This window comes from Alosa pseudoharengus, unplaced genomic scaffold (genome assembly GCF_046254945.1).
Source record: "Alosa pseudoharengus isolate Yale_2024_CS ecotype anadromous, Long Island Sound unplaced genomic scaffold, YU_APseudo_1.1 YU_APseudo_1.1_scf_10, whole genome shotgun sequence".
In the NCBI taxonomy this organism is placed as follows: domain Eukaryota; kingdom Metazoa; phylum Chordata; class Actinopteri; order Clupeiformes; family Clupeidae; genus Alosa; species Alosa pseudoharengus.
Window position 1 is genome coordinate 20180114 of NW_027468565.1, and position 16235 is coordinate 20196348.

At 42.9% G+C, this 16235-nt stretch overlaps 1 long non-coding RNA gene across 1 annotated transcript; it reads left to right on the plus strand.

Annotated features, from left to right (window-relative positions):
• The first annotated feature begins 6291 nt into the window (after positions 1–6291).
• On the plus strand, positions 6292–16208 carry LOC143103285 (uncharacterized). The gene is made up of 3 exons (XR_012982767.1): positions 6292–6764; positions 11537–11675; positions 13243–16208. It is a non-coding gene; the product is annotated as an uncharacterized LOC143103285 (long non-coding RNA).
• The last annotated feature ends 27 nt before the right edge of the window (positions 16209–16235 follow it).

Consider the following 16235-nt stretch of genomic DNA (forward strand, 5'->3'; position numbering starts at 1 on the left):
CTGGGAATTTTTCTCCTTTTAACACTGGACTCTTTTTAATTTTTATTTTATTTATTGCTCCTCCATTATGGGGATATATTCAGGCTTTGCCATATGTCTGCCATATGTCTAATGTGGGCTGATGGTGTGTGTGTGCATCTGTGTGTGTGGTGTGTGTGTGTGTATGTGCATGTGTGTTTGTTTATTTATTATCTGTACTGTTGGGTCTGGACACACCTTGCTGCTCCTCCACATGTGAAGTTCCTAATGGATAAATACAGTTCTTTGAATTGAATTGATTTACACCATTAACTGTCTGTAATCACTTAGCTATGATATAGGCCTATTATGACAAAGAATAAACTAAATATGAGCATTTCAGAACAGGTACTCAAAAATACTACAATCAAGGAGGAAAGTAATACAATTAAAGGAATGCCACCTACGGATATGTCTGAGGCTAAACCCAGTTGTTATACCAGCATTATGAGGCAGTCTATAGTCCAACCCAGCCCAGCAACCTGCAGTGAGCCTCTTTAGTGTGAGAGCTTGAGAGCCAGTGCTCATACAGTAAGTGGCTCTGATTTGCATGTCAATGCAAAAACACATTGAGCCAGAACACATGATTTGTCAGCATTCCAGTTTCCAGTTCATCCCCTCATTACGCATGTGTTTCTATGTGGGAGAGCAGCTTGCAGTGTGAGTCAGACGGCTCTAAGAATAACTTACCTCTCCACTTCTAGAATATCCTTCCCTCCCAAGCTACCTGCTACACTCGACAAATACACAAACACACACCCACACCCACCCACAAACACACACACACACATTCCAATTCACCTTAATGACAATAATGTATAACAGCTGAGATCACAAGTGTCTAAAGGCAGCTAAAGCTGTCTCCACCCAGGCCTCCTTTCTGAACCTGCCAGCACAGATAAGAATCGGTGCCTCCCTCCAGTCAAACACTGCACACTATGGGCAGGACACACCCCTCGCACAACTCTAAGTAAACACAATTTAATGTGACACCAGGGCAGTCATGGATCTCCTGAGAAACTCATGCCAGATAAGCATAAGTGCCACTGAGGCTGGGCCACTTTGTGGTAATGACACGGTAAAACAAGAAACGGACTCAAAAGAGAAAGTATAAATGTGGGTGGGGACCGAAGAGGTGCCAATGGCGTTGACAGCCGAGAGAGAATTTGACCTGAGTTTTCTCAGCAGGGAGGAGGCACAGTCTGTGCTCAAGGTGCTGGAGAGAGACAGGCGTCTGAGGATGATCGAGGTGGAGAGAGTGGGGTAAGTCTACTGTACAAGACAGATAATCAGGCCTCACGGAATGGACTTACGTGGGTTTTAGTCTTTTATGTGTATGTTATTGAGACTGCACCTTCAAGATAGCAATAGTTTAACAATTGCAACAGTTTGCCCATGAAAAGAATCAAGAAAGAAGATAAAGATAAGATAACGAAAGAGTTATCACACTTCTGTCGCTCCATGACATAGAGTTATACGTTGTAAAGCTGCATTGTCTGCACATTTGCTACATTTCAAGTACAATTTTCATTGGTGAAGGAAATTCTATGTGGAACATTTGCTGACAATGTACCTGTAGTTTTCATGGGTAACAACGGCAACTATTGTTTTGTTTTTGCTTTTTTGTGTGTGTGTGTTTTCTCAAAGAAGTGGCATCATGACTCATAGCACTACTGGGCTTAGTGGTATTTTGAAACTGCTGCCATTACACATGAATCGCAGTAGCATTGTGCATTGTGGCTACATGCTGGACATAGCTGTGTGTGTGTGTGTGTGTGTGTGTGTGTGTGTGTGCCAAGTGTGTGTGTGTGTGTGTGCGTGCCAAGTGTCCAAGTGTGTGTTTTTGTGTGTGTGCATGTTATCCTGGGAGAGGCCCCACTACAGGATATTTCTGGGTGTGCCAAAAGTGTTATAATGTACAAAAATGTAATCAGTCAAAAGTATAAGGGTGAAAAATGACAAAGCTAATGTAGAATGCATAGATGGAGCAGGTGTTATGAAGGAGATTTATTTCTGTGATGCTATACGCTTACTGCATCAATATATCTACACACAAAAGCCTGGAATATGATCTGCAATACCGCTTTGTCCTTACACAATTTTTTTTATGTACCCAAACTTGTGGAGGGTAGCCTACTAGTAACCAACTCAACAAAATAATTTGAATGTGTATATAAAGTCTTTTCAGGAGGAAAAAGAAAGTTGGCCTAAGATGACATCTGAATGCCTTGAGCATAATTGTTAGCTGCCTTAGACTAACCCATTGTCACCAGACACTTATTCCAGTCACAAAGGCATGGGAGAGACACATAATCATTGTTTGTTTTCCTGAGTAACCGAGGGCATGACCTTGTCACTGACTAAGGTAGTTCCTCCTCAGAAGCACCAGTAATGATATTGCAGTTTATGACATTGTACATCTCGGTGGCTTTCACTGGCCAGGACCTGGCCAACTGCATAACACTACTACTACTACTAATGTTAAGTCAAGTCAACTTTATTTATATAGCGCATTTCATACACGGAGGTCATTCAATGTGCTTTACATAAACAAAAGCAAACAGGAATAGCTGATAAACGCATAGAAGGGCAATAGTCAAAGGATAGTTTAAAAAGTAAATAATAATAATAAAATAATAATAAGAAGAAAACATAAAACACACAAGGTGATAGTACATAAAAGCATAAAAGGGCAATAATTTAAAAGTGTTTAAAAAGTAATAATTAAAACATGAAAAACAACATCGAAACTATTAAAATTTTATCTGAAAGACTTTCCCAGATTTAGAAATGTAAAAAATAAGTGATCAGTTAGCAGAAAGCATCTGAGAAAAGTTTGGTCTTAAGTCTAGATTTGAAACTGGCTACAGTTGGCATAACACAACTTGCTGACTGGTGTGTACATTTGTTATCAGACAGTTACTCTAATTCTTGTCTCTATCATAAATGTCATTATCTGCCTATGAAGTGGTCTGTCTCCATAAACGTCTAGGACGGTCTGCTGTCTTTTGCTTTTAATCTGAATATAGATCCGATGTCAAAACCTGGTCTGATAATCATGTTACAGCATTCACTCAAGTCAGAAGACATTTGACCTAAACTGATCAGCATTACATAATAAGATGTCACAGCAGAGACAGACCTCTTCTAATCTTCTCCTAGCTAAGGAAGAAGCCCTTTAACTTAATAGCCTTAAAGGAATTATCCGGAGTAAAATGCACTTTAGATCGATTTACGGATGATTGGGGGTACATACGTTGAGTTGACATCAAAATCATGTCATTCGGATGTGTTTTGAGAAAGTTCGATTGTACCGTTTTCAGTCACACAACTCGTAGCCTGGAAGTGAGCAGGGCATTTCAATTTCGCCGCTACAAAACACTATTTTTATACCTCTTCTACAGTTCCAAACAACATAACACTTACGTGGTAGTGAGTAGAGGGTCCCTAAAGCCAAACCGAAGTATCCCGAGGTCTTTATGTGGTCGAATAGAGAGTCCAGAATGAATTTCATCAAGCCAGTACCTTTCCGGAAATGCTGCTGTAGGAGTCTTATTGCTGGGTGTGTTGTAACACGTTCTGGAAATTCACAATTTCGTCGCCTTTTTTAAAAAAAAAAAAACATAGTCCAGTCCATACAACTTCATTTCAATTTCGAAAGAAATACTGGACTATGTTTTTTTTTTTTTTAAACGGCGACGAAATTGTGAATTTCCAGAGCGTGTTACAACACACCCAGCAATAAGACTCCTACAGCAGAAATGGCAACATTTCCGGAAAGGTACTGGCTTGATGAAATTCATTCTGGACTCTCTATTCGACCACATAAAGACCTCGGGATACTTCGGTTTGGCTTTAGGGACCCTCTACTCACTACCACGTAAGTGTTATGTTGTTTGGAACTGTAGAAGAGGTATAAAAATAGTGTTTTGTAGCGGCGAAATTGAAATGCCCTGCTCACTTCCAGGCTACGAGTTGTGTGACTGAAAACGGTACAATCGAACTTTCTCAAAACACATCCGAATGACATGATTTTGATGTCAACTCAACGTATGTACCCCCAATCACCCCCATAAAGTGCATTTTACTCCGGATAATTCCTTTAATAGCCTTCAAATAAGTCTTCCCCTCTGGTGAAGGGAAATAAACTGCCCCATTTTTATCCCATTTGTAGATTGAAGAGCTATTTGGAATTCAGCATCTTTGTTTGCCATGTTTGAATTACAGTAGGATATTCTCTGACCTGCTAAGCCAGTCTGTCCTCAATATTAATTTACATGTTTAAACACAAGATACGACGCCAACTGCAATACATGCTGGGCCAATCAGGCTTTCTTATCAATTGAGTGAGCTTTGTAGTTTTGACCTCTGGACTGAAGCAGACAACAGACACTAATTCATCTTGGAAGTTTACTGTGACAGCTCATATTTAAAACAGATGACTGTTAAGAGATACAACTTCATTTGAAACAGCAGACATAGTTATAAAAAAGGGTAGCCTTCATCATAAGTTAAGTTTATGGATCATTTTGAATTCACTATTTTAGTGAGCTAATTGTTCTTCCCAGCAAATAATGAGAATCATTTAATAATCTGAAAGATTTAACTGCATTCATTCATGCTAATGTGACTTTTAGCTTAAGTTCTGGCTCTGTTAAGATTTTCAATGTTCTGTCTGATGTTCCGCAGAAGGATGTTTCCGGTGAGAGACGTTGGGCTGGGGATGAAGAGTGCGTCTCCTCAGCGGGCTCAGGCTGTATGGAGCACCTCACTCTCGCTCCCACTGCCGCCCCCTCCTGTGGAGGCAAACCCACCACCTCTGAAGGATTCCCCCAGACCCAGCACACAGACACACACAGGCAAGTCACCCAGGCACAACACACACACACACAGGCCCAACACAGACACACACAGGCAAGTCACCCAGGCCCAACACACACACACACACACACACACACACACACAGGCCCAACACAGACACACACAGGCAAGTCACCCAGGCCCAGCACAAACACACACACACACACACACACACCAGGTCCAGCACACAGACACACACAGGCAAGGTAAGAGAACCTCAGGCGCAGACACTTTTACAGGACACACCCATTCATAAATCTGCAAAGAAAATAGTTAAATGTGATGACTCAAAGACATGGAGTGCTTATGTATTTTACCCAAAGGAGTGGCACATTTCAAGAAATTAGATCTCCTTATTCATTATATTGTTTTGGATACTGCTAATTAAACTCTTCCACCCTTACTAAAACAGACATGTGGCACAGTGACTTGTACCATTACTGTAATAAAAAAAAAATAATCAGTCAGTAACAGGCTCACATGCAAGTTATAATAACTCCGCCTAAACTAACTGCAGCGTCAGAACTCAGAAGTTTCTTATTACGGAAACTATATAGATGTAAAAAAAAGATGCAAAGTGGTACAAAATAGTCCTGCAAAAACAAATCACGCTTGTCAATTTGTCTCCATCTCCTATTCCATCTCCTGCTCTTTCAACTTCTGTGTAAATGAGTGTGTGCATGTGTGTGTTTGCTGTTATGTATAATTGTGCTTCTCTGTGTGTGAGTTTTCGCTTGTGAGTGTGTGTGTGGGGGTAATGGTGTGTGTGTGTGTGTGTGTGTGTGTGTGTGTGTGTGTGTGTGTGTTTGTGTTTGTGTGTGTGTGTGTGTGTGTGCGCGCCTGCGTGTGTGTGCTTGTGTGTGTGTCTGCCTGAATGTGTGTATTTTTTATGTGTGTGCATGTCACTAAAATTGTATGGCCCCCCCCATGAACAGAATTCCACAAAACTTGGCATTCAGAGGAGGTCATAATGATCCTACACCTCTAATGTGCAGTTTTGAACCTGTCAGCCAAAGATCCCTGCGATTACAATGCCTCGTTTTTGTTTTTTCATTTTTAACTAGGTATACATCAATTGAGTGGATATGGGATGGGTTGACATGGCCCCTTAAGACCAACAACAACAAAAAAATGTGGTCCTCCTAGGCCCTAACTGTTCTCAAGATTTTCACAGATAAACTGTGTCCGCCCTACCCTCCTTTCGGGGCGGGGGGGGGGGGGGGGGGGGTTCCAGGCTGGTGGGGGGAGCGACGGATCAAAATCTGGAAGAAAAAAAGCTAAAGCTTCGCTGCGCAGCGGTCAAAATAACTGGGAAATGTCTTGGGTTGGGTTTTTGTGGTAGCAGTAGGGGTCCAAGAAGTCAGGTTTTAATGTTATCACTAATGTTAATGTGCTGTGTTATGTGTGCAGAAAGCTATGCCGGCAAAGCTGGAGATTTGTCAGCAGGAGTCCAGAGGTGGCCAACCCTACGCTCTCGTATCTCCTCGCTGCTAAGCATCAGATTTTTGCAGCGCAGCAGCAGCAGCAAATACAGGGAAGCAAGCAACAGCAGCAAAGACACACCCATAAACATAATAGAAATGAATATCAGCAACAGCAATACAGACATGGGCAGCGACAGATACAGTGACACAAGAAAAAGCAGCAGACACACGGACATCAGCAGCAGGAATAGAGACATGGACATCAGCAGCAGGAATAGAGACATGGACATCAGCAGCAGGAATAGAGACATGGACATCAGCAGCAGGAATAGAGACATCAGCAGCAGGAATAGAGACATGGACATCAGCAGCAGGAATAGAGACATCAGCAGCAGGAATAGAGACATGGACATCAGCAGCAGAAATGCAAGCAGCAATAGCAGCAGCAGCAGACCTTTGCAGGTACAGATAACACCAGTGTTCATCATAAAACAAATGATCATGCCAAAGCTATATAACTTCATATACTTCATATACAAAAGACTATCATGTGACTGTAAGGGATGCATTTTACACATGCAGACAACAATTAAATAACCATAGTAACAATATTGTTTACTTGTAGATGTAAGAAGTAAAAGGCTGATAATGATGACACAGAATATAATATTTTATTGTTTCCCATTTTCCCATGCTGTTTTTGCATTATAGTTAGTTAGGCAATCATCCAGCATTGCAATTATGTTGTGCATGATGTGATTATATTCAAATTAGGATAGCTCAGGGCTCGAATTATCTTTTTGTCTTTAAGGGGGTGTCTATCTCATATAAAAAGTTGGCACACCCTGTGCATAGCCTAACAAGGCGATAGCCTACAATTAAATAGCCTAGGCGCAAGTGGCGCTTTTGCGCAGTATATGCGTAGGCCTAGGCTTTACCTTGACACACGCACACAACAGAGTTTTTTTCATAGAAATTAATTCCTTTTAATTAATTTCAACATATTATTTATTGTAATAGTCCATGTTTCTTTTCAAATTATCTTCTATAGTAGGCCTATTATAGGCTAATGTAGGCCTACACATATAACTTGGGTGTTCAGTCGTCTCGTGTGTTGAACCGTGGGAAGTTAATAGACGATCAATTTTGGAATTTTCACTGAGATGTTGTCGGGTAGCCATTGAATATTCAGAGATTGCTAACAGGTGTTTCAAAATATCTGGGAACTTTCCGGAATTCTGAATGCTGGGGATAGCTACAGATCAGTTCACACAATCATTGAGGTAGGCTGCATTATGGGCCATCATTTATCTTTGTCAATCATAGAAGAGGTGAAGCGCATGTTCAACAGCAAACGGGACTTCAGCACGTATCAAACCATGTAGGCTAGCCCAATGAACGCCTATGTAAATAGACAAAACACTAGCATCAAAGCAGGTCGACTTCTTCATAGTCCGGTTGACAGCCCATAGCCCCATTGTGGACCCGGAAATGTTGAGTACACAAGTTTTATGATGGAAATATATAGTATGGGTTCCCAGCATGCCGAAACTGCCAGATGCTAATTTGCATATGTTGGGCAATTTGTTTAATTGAGCTGATTAGCGTAAATTATCATAATTACATTTTCAAGATTCAAAATCACTATTTAGACTTGTTTTGGCCACGTTTTTACTCTCATTAAGCTGAGTTTTTTGGCCCGATTTAGACAGATTTTTGGAGGATAGGGCTGTAGCGATATACAGTAGGGATGTAATGATACACCAACCTCACGATTAAATTCGTATTGCGATTTTTGACCCACGGTTTGATACATAGGCCTACCTCCATTTTTCTTTTTTTGGAGGGCTAGACATTTCAATAGCCTTCATTAGAACACCAGAGGATTACAATATAATATATTTGTATTATTTTATATCCTGATATACCGTAAAAAGAGAGAATACTGAATGTCTGATATGACAGCACACTTTATGCAGATTAGCCTATATAGGCCTACTATTTCTATTACAACTCTACCTCATTCTGCTGTCTGGTTGAAGCCTGGAAATATTGTAAACAAAGTAGCATAGTTGGCTTGCTTATCATAGTGTACTGATTGGACTGTTCAGTTTCCTCATGTGTGTTTAAGGTAATACTGTTGTCCTTGGGACAGGCCCTTTTGGGAAACATTGGTATTGAGATGATCATTCAACTTGAATGCAAGAGCTTTAAACAAATATGTGCAGCATGCTAATGATGCTAAGTAAATTTAATAGTGTAACGATTGATGAGACAGCGTTGTCTAATCAAAAGCTTTATTAAAGGTCGGAAGCAGGGACATAGGCACAGAACAAAGCACACGCTAGGGTAGTCAAGAACACCTTACACACAGGGTTGGATGCAGCCACACCAACACGAAGGGTCACACACAAGGTAGAACTAAAAAGGGAATCATGCTACGCTAAAACAGGTACATAAACAGTAAATACAGGCACAAGGACACACAATAACAACCCCAAAGTTCTCCCAGAATCCCCAGCGCGAAACATTGTGGGAATCTCAAGCACAGTCCAGCACGCCGACGTTACACAGCTCCCACAACAAGCCATTGCTGTCCTCTGCACGGGCGTTCCCACATTCAGTCCAGCAAAGTCTCTGGCACTGCCACAGCAGGTGGGGTGCACACACCGCAGGAGCCCTACTCACCCCGGGGAACCACAACCACCAGTGACCCAATGCGGGCGTGCTGGCAGTCACCTGGCCGTCGCCTCTCGTCCCCAGCTCCCTTCAGCGAACCCCTCAGGTCGCACTTTCGCAATGTGCACCGCAACGTTCCTCCAACACCTGGCGGGGCCTAGCCTCCACTGCCACAGACTCCCCAGCACTGAGCACCGTAACTGGCACCGCACCTCTGACGCTGCGCTCCGTCGTCTCGCCAGTCAGGTCAGCAGACTTCAGCTCCATCGCAGCCGGACCACGCTGCGCAATCAGGCTACAGCTACCGGCGTTGCCGTCCCTCCGCTGCTGCCTTGTCGCAGAGCCGTCCTCCGCGGCTCCCGGCCGCTCCACTCCGCCACGGTCATGCCAAGGCCTAGACCTTCTCTCTGGCTCGTGCCATCAGAGCGCCGGCCAACAGGCCAACTCGAACAGGCGCCCGCACAGCACAGCATGGTGCCTCCCACACGCACCCAAAGGCTTAGAGTTCAGTTTTTCAGAGGGCCCTTCCGCCGAAGTTGCCCAACCGTCGTGCCTCAAACGGCTCCGCAAACCGTCCGTCCTCAAGGCACCACCTTCTTGCCGCTCCACCTCTGCTCTGCTCAGCAGCCAGGGCCACCACCAACTCCAGCCTAAAGCCGTCGACGGGGGCAGGGGCTCCAGATCTTCTCGCAGTGAAGTCAGCGCCCAGGCCGGAGTCACCACCTCATCTTCCAAGGCCGCTCTCCCGGTCGCGTGAAGTCCTTCTCCACCGTGGCCACTGCATCGAGATCCTCTTCAGGCAAGCACTCCTCCCGTAGCCAGGCCCAGGCGATGGCTGGTCTCCTCCTGCGGCTTCTACTGAAGGCCTCTGTAAGCTTGTTAGTACCCCTTACAAGGGCTCTCTTCGGATCCTTTTGCTTGGGCCTCCACCTAGCGGTGAGGTCTCCCACTCCCGGCTCCTCCAGCACTGAAGACACTGCCTTCTACAGAACACAACTTGCTCCTCCATGGAAAACGTGCCCATCTACAGGTGCTGCTTTGGAAAGCAGCAGACCGTCCTGATCCACCGGCTGTGGATATCACCGCGTTTGGATTGAGTAAGAAGACAGGTATGAAGAAAAGAGAGGAACTCGCCCACCCTCGACTCAAGTCCTCGATTCAAGTCCTGTTGCTTTGTTAAATGTTATCAGCTCCAAAGCTGGGTTAAAACTGTGTACATCTGGAAAGTGCAGCTGTGCAGCTGCAGGCCTGGCCTAATGATGCAAAGGCAGTGATGTTACATGTTGCAATACACAGCAAAAAGAGCAGGACAGGGATGAAGAGTCTGGAGAAGATGACGACAGGACAACGGATGAGGACAGTGAGGAGGATTAGTAGAGGGTAGTTCTTCCCTTTGTTACTAAATTGTGAGTCACAGCAGAGGGCTAGTGAATAGCTATATCCAAAATTGTTGTGGAATTCAGAAATAACTTGATGATCCAAATTATTCCTGAACACTGAACATTTTTATCCTCCAAAAATCTGTCTAAATCACCCCCAAAACTCAGCAAAATCAGCTTAATGAGAGTAAGAATGTGACCAAACCATGTTTAAATAGTGATTTTGAATCTTGAACATGTCAGATATGGACTCAGCATCTCCAGTAACCCCTAAAAACATACTAACATTGTCCATTTTGGCTAAGCAGCTCCTATAATATGATCAATATAGGTGATTATGCTAATTTATGCTAATTCGCTTAATTACACAAATTGCCCAACATATGCAAATTAGCATCTGGCAGTTTCTGCATGCTGGGGACCCATACTATATATTTCTATCATAAAACTTTGGTGTACTCAACATTTCCGGGTTCACCTTTCTGTCAACTGGACTATCAGACTTGCGAGTGCTGTCAAATCGATCGTAGGCTATACGGTTTGCTCATATAGTCCAGTGATGTGACCACCACCAGTGGTGAAGTGCAGTCATGCTGCGTTCAAGAGCGGTAGCTCTACAGTAGGCTACCTCCCGTAGTACAAGGAAGTTTATACAAGGATACAAGGAAGTTTATTGTCACATGCATATAGTTACTGGAAGTAAGAAATGCAGTGAAATGATGTCTGGTGTCAGCCTATTTGTGCATATAGAGGGGGGGGGGGAGTGCAGTAGAAGAGGGGTTTAGTAGATTAAGTGGCAAGGGCTGCATAAGAAAGGTGGGGGAGGATTGGGATTGGGGGGGCACCAACAAGGAGCACCCAAGAGCAGCCTATATTTTAATTTAACGTATTTAAGAGATCGCACATGGATGGATAATGAGCGGTTGTTTAAGATTAAATTGCAATGCCAGACACCTTCAGATATGAGAGACCCCCTCAGATTTTTGACTTTGTTGCTTTCATGGGAGCCAGTCCTCACTCTATGGGAGCTCAGCTTCCTCTGCACGTAATTCGAGCACTGGGATATAGCTCCTTTGCTATAAAACAGTAAAACAAGTCCATCAATGCAATTAATGGTTAACCTGTAAGTCCACTGTAAAGTCAAAGTCATTATCGCCTATCTGTTTGAATTCCTAGGTTAATGACCATGGTGTTTTCACTGAAAAGACACAAATGATGTGGAGACGGTCAGAGAATGACGAACAAACAGAACAGGCAGATAAACAAAGAGGATTGCCTCTTCAAACAATTCCTCTGAAAGCAGAGACACCAACAGGTGAGACACAAATCGACCTTCCCCTCATAATGTATATGAGTCAAGGACACAAAACCAGATTGACCACAAAATTGTTAACTACACCGATTTTGCACCAGGAAAACACTTTATAAATGGGTATGACACGTGACCATGCGACACAGTGTAATCATGTGAGAAAATGATATGGAGAGTGTTTTCTGCTGTTAGAAAACACATTACGGTGCAATGCTTTGATGAGCTGTTGTGCAGAATCATGTCATTACGTCTTGGTCACGGGTAGACTGAGTACAGTTGAGACATGTGTACAGTTGAGACACCTTAAATATCTTGCTTGCACAGCAAGCCAAAGTTGTGATTTTTGCTATGCACATGCGTATTAGTGCCCTCTTTGATCATGGAAAATTTGAACGAAACAAGTATCTCCCATCACTGCACTTATGTTACTGTTTAACGTAACTGGTATCATTACAAACATTATTCTGTGTCCTAAAAACTGGTATATTTTATGGCATTGTGTCATGTAAGGTCGTTGCAAAATGTAGAGAAATGTGTGAGGTGGTCAGCAGGGGACAATTGAGACACTATTATTATACTATTATATTATACTACTGTTCCCCATATCTGTTCCTGTGTCACATTTTGTTCATAATGTATTTCTTTTAACCAACGCTAATTTAAATGAAATGAATGAATTTGAACTACAAACACTTTGCAATTGCTATGTTTTTTATTTATTCAACTTTCTAACTAACGGTTAGTTAACTATACATCATTAAAGATGGGTGTCTCAACTGTACCAGGTAGGTGTCTCAACTGTACTCTAGGGTACAGTTGAGACACAGTCAAGACAAAAATGCACCTTATGTTTATGAGCTAATTGTGGAAAATATAAACTACTTATGGGTATTATTGATTGATAATATTTTAGTCTACAAGCTAAGGAAATGGCATGTGGAATGTCGTGTGGAAAATCACTTTTTTTGTTTTTTTGTTTGATTTTGTGTGGGCAAAAAGTCTCTCAACTGTATTCAGTCTACCCTATGTTTGAATTCAATGTAACAGTCTTTATGAACATTACAATTGTGATTGTTATTATTCTCAAGTGATTCAGATATGGCTCGAACTCTTACAATTGCTATCAGAATGCTGTTGACAGAAAAACTCAACTCATTCTGTTAAGTAAACAGAATGAACATGGAAGGAAACCGGACGGAAGTATGGTTTCACGAATAAGGGGAATAGGCTTGAATCAATAGTATAATAATTGAAATAAATAATAGATGAATCCCTGTAGTTTACCTTACATTGTCAGGAGTGTCAAGTTAAATCAAGTCAGTTTATTTAGTATAGCGCATTTAACATGCACAGAGTGCAACCCAAAGCGCTCCACATACAAGACATTGACACAAAACAAAAGACAATAAGACAAAAGATGCCGGACGGAGCGGCGTAGTCGCCAGCGTTCCCATGACACCAAGACATACAAGACAGACAACATTCTGTGTACTAATATTAGCTGAATATGAGCAGAGAGGAGTGTCATGATGTCCATCTCAATGATTTTATCTGTTTTTTCTCCCTGCAGATCTACACAAAGTGCTACACAACAGGCAGATCCCACATGTTCCTAAACCCATCAACTCAGCGCATTCAAGTCCAGCCAGCCTCCAAACACAGACAGAGGCTTCACCAGCTGAGATGGGTACGTGGCGAGAACCAACGTTACCATCAGAGGGGACGAGCTACAAGCCCTCATCACAGCAGGACACACACAAAGTGGAACTCAGCATCCAACTTGGCACAGTGAGCAAATCTGAAGGATGCGTGTCAGAGCAACAAAGCATCGTGGGACACAAAACAACAACAGACCAAGTGCAATGCAAGGCTTCTGCATGTTACAAAACAGAGTTCAGGGACAAAGACAGATCCATGCCTGACACCTGGATACCTGGGCCAGGTGAGAAGGAAAGCCCCCTTCCCAATGGAACTCATACCATTGAGGTATCACGTAACTCCACAAAAGATGGTCCAAGCACAACTGATGAGAATAAAGACTCACGTGAACCTATTCTGTCCATCCCTCTTTATAAAACCCACACATTGAGGTTGGAGAACAGTGATAAAAGTGAAGTCATCAAACACACTCCTGGTGGTGCAGAAACAGAAAATTCTTCTCATCACTTTTCTAATAGGAACAAAACAACTAATACATCTGGCCTTTCTCCTATATGGTTACAAACAGATTACAATGTCTCAGAAATACACTGTGATGATCTTTTAAACACACAGGAGTCAGTGTCCACTAGACAAGAGGCCCCTGTGGCTGCTCCCAAAAGTCCAAATCAAAATGATATTAACAAATTATTCACAGAGAAGAGTATCTTTAGAGCTTCAAATAAGCCAGTAACGTCCACAGCCTCTCAGTCATCCAAGACTGTAGAAACAAGTTTGGACTACCCAAAAAGGGCGAACGGTTTTGCCACAGACATCTCACTTGGCATGGATCTGGTTGGATCGGCACGGGCACCCTCGGCTAGCCATAGTCAGAGAATCATGGCCTGGAGGTCCCACCTCTCACACAGACACTCCTCCTCAGTGCAGGAACATTCTCCCTTACCGAGGAACCAGGGTGCTGGTACAAACCACCAGCATGCTGTGCCCAGACTCAACTCCTACCCAGCTGCCGTTAGCTCCTTGCGCCCTCCCATGGCCAGCTACTACTCCTCTGAAACTCCTCTGGTGAAAGCCAAGTCATGTGAGAGACTGCTTCAGAAGGCAGCGAGTGTAGATTCTCCTATTTGCCTTTCTCAGCCTGTTTCTAACATGAGATCTATGTCCTCCTCAGAGAGAATTAATATCTTAGCGAAGCACCATGCCCAAGGACTTAAACCAGGAAGAGACTATTGTGAGTTAAACGTACCTCAGCTACCTCATAACCAAACAAGAGGGAGAAGTTATTCTACTCATGAAATTAATTCATTACAGTATTCACAAATCCCCTTGTGTCACAGTGGCGCAGATAACTCCCAGCTTCTGCGTGAACACAGATCATTAACTATAAGCAACTTAACATTACCAAAGTATGGATTATCCAAAGATAGATATCCTCACCAATCGAAGTTCAGCGTTTTCTCCTCTGGCCGCTTAGGACAATCACAACCTGCTCCAGACAAAGGAAATATCGGAGGATACAACCAACAATACTCAAAATTCAGATCCCAAGGTAACTTAAGTAGAGAATCATTATATAAAGGTCATTCATTAGATATGGTCAGTTTCAAGGCAGACCCAGTTCCAAACAAAAAGAAGAGGAATTATCCATCTGACACGTGTCAGGCTGGCCAGTTTAATCACCAGGAGGACCATAATGGAAGGTCAGAGATAGATCGCACAGACATCCCATATAAAAAACACTGGCTTAGTCCCTCATACTGCAAGGGAAAAGGGAACAAAAGGTGGTCATCAGTCTCAGAGCTGAGAAACCCTGAAGGCCACTACAGGACACAGAAGCATCAGACTTTGTTTAGTCAGCAACAGACCTTCCCAAAGCCAAGTAAGCTTTTGTTAGATTCTACAGGTAGCCAGATGAGCTTAGACTGGAGTTCCGAGAGCACAGACGATGACATCTTCTCCACTTCACCTGGGCAGTGCAGACAGGCGAGTCCCCCGAACTACTTCACTGCATATGACAAGGGACTAAAACCACATCACAAATCTTCATGTAATGTTTATCAATCCACTGGTGGCCGAGCAAATGTGTACTCTTCTAGGAGCTTTGATTTGTCACATGGTCGATCTGTCTCTGTGTCCAATGTCTCCTCGAACAGAACTGCAGGTCTTCGACGAATATCCACAGGAAGCAGGACCACTACTCTTTCAGATCTCAGGGACTGTGAGGACTTTGATGATGCTATCTCACCCAAACCCAGAACTCTCTCCTGCACTTTGGATCAGACTGTGTCCAGTGGACCAGTTCAGAGACTTTCAACCACTGGTTACCTTTGGCGTGGTGGTAGCCTTGCTTCGTCCAGCGGTTCCTTACTTTCACCTAGTCAAGTGTGTCTTGACAGCCCGTTTCCCTCGGGCAACTACTACCTCACTTATATAGAGTCAGAGGACAGTAATTCAGACACACTCTCTGAGGGTGAATATTGGCTGTATGGCTCAGGTGAGGACTTAGAGTCTTCACTGTAGTGATCAAGAACATTTTGATTGTTTAGCCTGTATGGCATAAATGCATTAGCCTAATCATTGTCAACTGTTATTCAACCTCATAAATGTTTCTTTTGTGCAATGTTAGTGAACAACAACTATACAGATTAGGCCAAAGGCCTTCATGCTTTCTGCAATGACAATCTTATGACAGTAGATGTCCCTAAAGAGCATAACACAAATACTGAACATTCATGAGATTATTTTTTAACTTAGTCTTAATTCCCTTCATTCAGTTTTCCCCTTGATGTTGTCATTATGGATATTTGATTAATGGTGGTTTCTGTGAAATATTATTTGGTAAGACTACTTTATTAAAACCCTTTTCCCCTTCAGACATTTTATGGTTCTTGAGTAAAAATGAAT